The sequence below is a fragment of the Heterodontus francisci genome, unplaced genomic scaffold (genome assembly GCF_036365525.1).
Source record: "Heterodontus francisci isolate sHetFra1 unplaced genomic scaffold, sHetFra1.hap1 HAP1_SCAFFOLD_59, whole genome shotgun sequence".
Taxonomy (NCBI): Eukaryota; Metazoa; Chordata; class Chondrichthyes; order Heterodontiformes; family Heterodontidae; genus Heterodontus; species Heterodontus francisci.
Genome location: NW_027140758.1, coordinates 2,377,401 through 2,385,619, shown reverse-complemented (window position 1 = coordinate 2,385,619; position 8,219 = coordinate 2,377,401). Strand labels below are relative to the sequence as shown.

The 8,219-nt window shown below is 46.2% G+C and overlaps 1 non-coding gene across 1 annotated transcript; it reads right to left on the bottom strand.

Annotated features, from left to right (window-relative positions):
- Window positions 1-7,508: 7,508 nt before the first annotated feature.
- On the bottom strand, window positions 7,509-7,582 carry trnat-agu (transfer RNA threonine (anticodon AGU)). Its single transcript has one exon. It is a non-coding gene; the product is annotated as a tRNA-Thr (tRNA).
- Between the last annotated feature and the right edge of the window lie 637 nt (window positions 7,583-8,219).

Here is an 8,219-nt window from a genome sequence, read left to right as displayed (position 1 = left end):
AATTAGGATGCGTAGGATGGGGAAGGAAACTGCAGAGGATGGGCACAATCGAAATGTGGAGCTTATTGAAGGAGCAGCTACTGCGTGTCCTTGATAAGTATGTACCTGTCAGGCAGGGAGGAAGTTGTCGAGCGAGGGAGCCGTGGTTTACTAAAGAAGTTGAAGCACTTGTCAAGCGGAAGAAGAAGGTTTATGTTAGGATGAGACGTGAAGGCTCAGTTAGGGCGCTTGAGAGTTACAAGCTAGCCAGGAAGGATCTAAAGGGAGAGCTAAGAAGAGCGAGGAGAGGACACGAGAAGTCATTGGCGGATAGGATCAAGGAAAACCCGAAGGCTTTCTTTTGGTATATCAGGAATAAAAGAATGACTGGAGTTAGATGAGGGCCAATCAAGGATAGTAGTGGGAAGTTGTGTGTGGAATCAGAGGAGATAGGGGAAGCGTTAAATGAATATTTTTCGTCAGTATTTACAGTAGAGAAAGAAAATGTTGTCGAGGAGAATACTGAGATACAGACTATTAGGCGAGATGGGATTGAGGTTCACAAGGAGGAGGTGTTAGCAATTTTGGAAAGTGTGAAAATAGATAAGTCCCCTGGGCCAGATGGGATTTATCCTACGATTCTCTGGGAAGCCAGGGAGGAGATTGCAGAGCCTTTGTCCTTGATCTTTATGTCGTCATTGTCAACAGGAATAGTGCCGGAAGACTGGAGGATAGCAAACGTTGTCCCCTTGTTCAAGAAGGGGAGTAGAGACAGCCCTGGTAATTATAGACCTGTGAGCCTTACTTCGATTGTGGGTAAAATGTTGGAAAAGGTTATAAGAGATAGGATTTATAATCATCTTGAAAAGAATAAGTTCATTAGCGATAGTCAGCACGGTTTTGTGAAGGGTAGGTCGTGCCTCACATACCTTATTGAGTTTTTTGAGAAGGTGACCAAACAGGTGGATGAGGGTAAAGCCGTGGATGTGGTGTATATGGATTTCAGTAAGGCGTTTGATAAGGTTCCCCACGGTAGGCTATTGCAGAAAAAACGGAAGTATGGGATTGAAGGTGATTTAGTGCTTTGGATCAGAAATTGGCTAGCTGAAAGAAGACAGAGGTTGTAGGTTGATGGCAAATGTTCATCCTGGAGTTTAGTTACTAGTGGTGTACCGCAAGGATCTGTTTTGGGGCCACTGTTGTTTGTCATTTTTATAAATGACCTGGATGAGGGTGTAGAAGGGTGGGTTAGTAAATTTGCGGATGACACGAAGGTCGGTGGAGTTGTGGATAGTGCCGAAGGATGTTGTAGGTTACAGAGGGACATAGATAGGCTGCAGAGCTGGGCTGAGAGATGGCAAATGGAGTTTAATGCGGAAAAGTGTGAGGTGATTCACTTTGGAAGGAGTAACAGGAATGCAGAGTACTGGGCTGATGGGAAGATTCTTGGTAGTGTAGATGAGCAGAGAGATCTTGGTGTCCAGGTACATAAATCCCTGAAAGTTGCCACCCAGGTTAATAGGGCTGTTAAGAAGGCATATGGTGTGTTAACTTTTATTCGTAGGGGGATCGAGTTTCGGAGCCACGAGGTTATGCTGCAGCTATACAAAACTCTGGTGCGGCCACACTTGGAGTATTGCGTGCAGTTCTGGTCACCGCATTATAGGAAGGATGTGGAAGCTTTGGAAAGGGTGCAGAGGAGATTAACTAAGATGTTGCCTGGTATGGAGGGAAGGTCTTACGAGGAAAGGCTGAGGGACATGAGGTTGTTTTCGTTAGAGAGGAGGAGGAGAGGTGACTTAATAGAGACATATAAGATAATCAGAGGGTTAGATAGGGTGGATAGTGAGAGTCTTTTTCCTCGGATGGTGATGGCAAACACGAGAGGACATAGCTTTAAGTTGAGGGGTGATAGATATAGGACAGATGTCAGAGGTAGTTTCTTTACTCCGAGAGTAGTAGGGACGTGGAACGCCCTGCCTGCAACAGTAGTGGACTCGCCAAATTTAAGGGCATTTAAGTGGTTATTGGATAGACATGTGGATGAAAATGGAATAGTGTAGGTCAGATGGTTTCACAGGTCGGCGCAACATCGAGGGCCGAAGGGCCTGTCCTGCGCTGCAATGTTCTATGTTCTATTGTACAAGACACTAGCCTCAGCTGAAGTACTGCGTCCCGTTCTGGGTGCCACACTTTAGGAAAGATGTGAAGGCATTGGAGAGATTATGGAAAAGATTCATGAGAATGGTTCCAGGGATGAGGAACTTCAGTTATGAAGATAGATTGGAGAAGTTAGGACTGTTTTCCTTGGAGAAAAGAAGGCTAAGAGGAGATTTCATAGTGGTATTCAAAATGATGAGGGGTGTGGACAGAGTGGATAGGGAGAAACTGTTCCCACTTGTGAAAGGATCGAGAACGAGAAGGCACAGATTTAAAGTAATTGGTAAAAGAAGCAAAAGCGACATGGGGTAAAACTTTTTCACACAGCGAGTGGTTAAAGTATGAACTGCCTGAGAATGTGATGGAGGCAGGTTCAATTGAAGCATTCAAATGGGAATTAGACTGTTATCTGAAAAGGAAGAATGTGCAGGATTATGGGGAGAGGACGGGGAAGTGACATGAGGTGAATTGCTCATTTGGAGAGTCAGTGCAGACACGATGGGCCAAATGGCCTCCTTCTGTGCAGTAACAATTCTGTGATTCTGTGATTCCAATATTCAAGTCATTTCTATATATGGTGGTCCTGACACTGACCCTTGTGGACATCACTGTTCACCATCTTCCATTCTGAAAAACAACCAAATACCACAACTCGCTTTTCTTGATATTTCATCCGTTTTTTAACCCAAGCAGATACTGACCCTCCTATTCCAGGAGCCTCAGTTTTGTTACCCAGCCTTTTATGTGGTAGTTTGTCAAACGCTTTCTTAAAATCCATAGAGACAACATCCATTGCTTTCCCTTCATCAACCTTTTCTGTTACTTCATCAAAAAAATCAGTTATATTAGTGAAGAAGTGGAAAGGTGCTGAACCTCTCAGTTTTCGATCTACCCAAACCAAGTTCAAGGCCTGAATAATGAACCGATTTCCTCATTAGTTCTGTGAATAATACAATGATTTAATAGACAAAGTTTTGAAACATTCCTGCCCATAAATCTTGATAACAGAGAGTGTGTGGATCTCCTGACTCAGAATGTTTAATGGATACAGTCCTCAGATCCGACAAGGAACCCCTGAACATCCACAGTAAAGACAGTGTGGATGAGGAAATGTAAGAGCCTGGAGCTGAAACTCAGGGACGGCCGAGCTCTCCTGTCATTGAGCTTGTGTGTCTGCTCTGCTCGCCGCACTTCCGGCTCTACTTTGTTCCCTCCTTTCTCCCCTCTTTCTATCGGATTGTTTTACCAGGAGGGGCTCAATAATAACAAACCCCCTGCAGGGAATGATCGCAAATTGAGCATCTAAATGGGGCAAGTGGGCAGCTTTCTGGGTTCTAGGTTCCCCCTACCCCGCCCCTCCCTCCCTCCAGTCCAAGCCCCTCTTCACTTTCTTTGGGACTTTGATGAGGGTGAAATGGGGAAAGTTCCCATTGATGTTTGAATGCTGAATTGCTGCAGGGATCTGCGCACGCGTGATGCAGCCCCGCCCACAGTGGGACGTCACAATGAGGAGTGGAGCGCATGCGCAGACGTTCCCAACCCAGTCTGTGAAGCCATTCACTCAATCAGGGGAAGATGCTTTAAATCAGCTGCTAATGGAGACTTCCTGGGCCCGGGGGAAGGGAACAAACAGCACCTGCTTCCAGCAGCCACTGCTTTGGGAGCGTGTCCGCAGATGTGCTCAGAGATTAGCATTGAGCGGTGGGAAGTTGAGGGGGAGTCGGGGAGTGTTTGTAACAGACTTTTTTTTTATTTCCAAAATATACTTTATTCATAAAAATCTGTAACAATTACATTGCCAAACAGTTTCCAAACAGCACCAAAAAATACAAACATTGCAAGGGAGGTCAGTTTCCTTCAATACTGTCATGAGTTTCTTCCCAACCCTTCAGTTTCACAATTGTCATGTCAATTACAGTTTTACATTTACAGCAATTGAGAATATTAACGATACAGTTCGAGGGGTTTCCCATGGATCCAGCCCCTCAGTCCAGCTTGGTGGGGGAACCTTACACTGTGGTCTTTCCCCATTGAGCCTTTGCTGCGGCTGCCCCAAGCTTTAGTGCGTCCCTCAGCACGTAGTCCTGGACCTTGGAATGTGCCAGTCTGCAACATTCGGTCGTGGACAACTCTTTGCGCTGGAAGACCAGCAAGTTTCGGGCAGACCAAAGGGCGTCTTTCACCGAATTGATAGTCCTCCAGCAGCAGTTGATGTTTGTCTCGGTGTGCGTCCCTGGGAACAGCCCGTAGAGCACAGACTCCTGTGTTACAGAGCTGCTTGGGATGAACCTTGACAAAAACCACTGCATCTCTTTCCACACCTGCTTTGCAAAGGCACATTCCAGGAGGAGGTGGGTGACCGTCTCTTCCCCACCACAGCCAACGCGGGGGCACTGTGCGGAGGGGGCGAGACTTCGGGTGTGTATGAAGGATATGACGGGGAGGGCCCTTCTCACCACCAGCCAAGCTCCGTCTTGGTGCTTGTTTGAAAGTTCTGGTGATGAGGCATTCCGCCAAATGACTTTGACGGTCTGCTCGGGGAACCATCCGACAGGATCCACCGTTTCCTTTTCCCGTAGGGCCTTGAGGACATTCCGTGCAGACCACTGCCTGATGGACCGGTGGTCAAAGGTGTTTGCATGCAGAAACTGCTCCACGAAGGATAGGTGGTACGGCACCGCCCAACTGCATGGAGCGTTCCGCGGCAATATGACCAGGCCCATCCTTCGCAACACCGGGGACAGATAGAACCTCAGCACGTAGTGAAACTTGGAGTTTGTGTACTGGGGATCTACACACAGCTTGATGCAGCCGCACACGAAGGTGGTCATCAGGATGAGGGCCACGTTGGGTACATTTTTCCCGCCCTTGTCCAGAGATTTGAACATCGTGTCCCTCCAGACGCGGTCCATTTTAGATCCCCAGACGAAGCGGAAAATGGCTCGGGTGACTGCCACGGCGCAGGAGTGGGGTATGAGCCAGACCTGCGCCACGTAGAGCAACAACGTGAGCGCCTCGCACCTGATGACCAGGTTCTTACCCACAATGGAGAGAGATCGCTGCCCCCACATGCCCAACGTTTGTCGTACCTTGGCTACTCGCTCCTCCCATGTTTTGGTGCACGCCCCAGCCCTTCCGAACCATATCTGTTTGTAACAGACACTGTGGAGCAGGAGCTGCTCCCGGAACATGGAGTGAGCCGGGGACATGGGGAAGGGAAAATTCATTCTCGGACAGTGTCTGGACAGGCTCAGGGAGACACAATGGGAAGAAATCACTATTGAAAATCACTGACAATTTTACCACCCAAAGGAGAGGGAATTTTCCTGCTTTAGTTCCAGTCTCTCACTGTTTGTTGGATCGTGAACAGTGGGGGAAAAATAGCCGCACAACAACGATGTGGACAGTTTGACAAAGAGCATTTATTGCAGACACCAGGTGAGAAGTGTGAAAGGCACATTTTAAATAGTGGCTGCCTGTTTTCCGTTGAAATAGAAATGCGACTGTGTAAAGGTCACTGCTCTATCGGACAGTCCCAGTCATTGAGCAGTGCAGGGCTTGTGTTGTTTCTGAATGTCACAAACTTGTTGTAAATCCACTGCAAACACCTGGTAAACAGAAGCTGAATGCTGCAGTACTGCAGTGGAGTCAGACACTGACACCGTTTGTGTTCCTGGTTTTCATTTTGTGATTGTTCATAATGATTATTATTGGGACGATTACATTGATCACTTTTGTATCTTCTATCTCACCAGTTCTTTCATTCCTGCAGGAAAATACACCAAGGAACCTGAATGGATGTGGTGATTCTTGGACACAAAGAAAAGTGCAGGGAGCTCATTCCAACACACAGTCGGTACAGGATCACTCCCAAAGCACAGAGATACTGCCAGCTCATCAGTTCCACTGGAACAAACAAAAGAAGTAGTCAGACAGACACTGATCCCAAAGTCAAGAGACAAATTTTCAATCCAACAGTCAAACAACAGCAGGAGAGACAGAAGTTGTTTCCATTTCACTCCAATTCAGTACAGCTGACAGGTTGATCCATCAATCACAGTCCAAAAACAAACTCACCATCAGATCTAAATAAACTCTGTCACCATGGTTACATTTTAAATATAAAATCTGAAATAGAACAGACAAAATTTACAGAATTGAAAGGTACAGAATGAATGCAAGGAGGCTTTGAGGGGATTTGGACAGGTTAAATGAATGGGCAAGAACATGGCAGATGGAATATAATGTGAATAAGTGTGAAGTTCTCCACTTTGGTAGAATAAACAGAAAGACAGAGTATTTCTTAAATGGTGAGAGGCTGGGAAGTGTCGATGTCCAAAGGCACCTGGGTGTCCTTGTTCCTGATACACTAAAAGCTAGTATGCAGGTGCAGCAATCAATTAGGAAGGCAAATGTGTTCCAACTCCTGAATAATAAAATTGTGAGTTTCGCGATATTTTCTGGACACATTCCCTGCTGAAAGAACTAAGAACTCTTTTCTAATTTACACAATACTATATACACACTCATCAAGCCTCCTAAACGAGCATCCTTGGTGCTGCTCTCTCTTCTCCCAAACCTCATCTCATGTGACTGTTACATCATCACTCTGATTGTGGGAGGGGTTGATCCCACTGTCTTCAGCATTAACCCTTTACAGCCTCATACTGCACTGTCTGTCCAAAAAAATCGGTGGAGGGAACTTGAATTATCAAAACAGCAACAGCTGCCAGTTGAAAGTCAACTCAACCCATCAGAGAGAGAGAGAGAGAATGTCAGAGAACTTCCTGCATCCAGTCCTGACCCTGTCACACTCAGCAGCTGCTCACCCAGACCCCACTCTCATCAACACTGAACATTTTTACTGAGACCCTTCAAATACTGTTTATAAAAGGCCGCAAAGATCAAAGTTCACACAGTTGTATTAAATACAACAAAGTTTAATATCTTCTCACCGTTTCTCGGTAACCACATGAGACATAGGTTTTCTTATTTGGTTCCTTTGACTTTTCTTGTTCCTGACTGACAAATATTCCAAACCTCAGATAAACCCTCCCACTTGCGTCATGTCCCAGTCTCGGTTAAAAGCAACACATAATGACACAAACACTCTCCTTCAGTGAGATTAATATCAAGCTGTTTTCCAGGTTGAATGTAACTGTGAACAAATTTATGTCAAAGAAGTTACCTTTGATGTATCAGCACTGAAGTTCTGTACAAGGAGGAACAGCCATTCCAAACTCATATCCTTCACAAAGGCTGTTTTTGTATGTGATTGACATTCATCATGTATTTTGAATTGAAGCTCACAAGACACAGATGTCAGTGTTGATAATGAAACTTTTCAAGCATGTTGCTGCTGCGAAATAAGGCTCTGCTGGGAGTTGAACCCAGGATCTCCTGTTTACTAGACAGGTGCTTGAACCAACTAAGCTACAGAGCCAGATTGCAAACGTGTGTGCAATTGAAATCAAAGGAAGACCTTGCAGATAGTGGGCAGACTTTGGCGAGTCAAGAGCTGAGTTCGTCACGGCAGAGTTCCCAGCCTCTGACTCGCTCTTGTAGTTGTAGCTGCAGTTGTAATTGTAATAGGCAACCGTCCGTCTCGGAAGACGATGGGCTACACCCGGGGTGTACGTCACTTCTGTGTGAAACATCGTTTGTTGTGGCTGTCGAGGACGACTCGTGAGTGACGATCCCTTCCACAGCTGCTACAGATGAATATCATTGGCCCGAGGTCGACTGATAATTTTTCCTTCCTCTGAGCTCTCTTTCCGACCATCTGGTCATTTCTTTTGTCCTCTGCTTTTCCCATGGTCTTCCTGAATGCCTTTCTCCAGGAATTCCAGTCAGCAGGAAGGACTTCCCATGCATCGACTCCAATCCCAGTCAGCTTGAGATCTCGCTTTGCAGATGTCCTTGTATCACAGACGTGGGTGACCTGTTGGTCTCGGGCTGATAGCAAGCTCACCAAAGAGCATGTCTTTGGCAAAGCGACCGTCATCCATTCAGCACACATGACCCAGTCAACAGAGTCACCGCTGACTCAAGAGGGCAAACATGCTGCAGATCCCTGCACG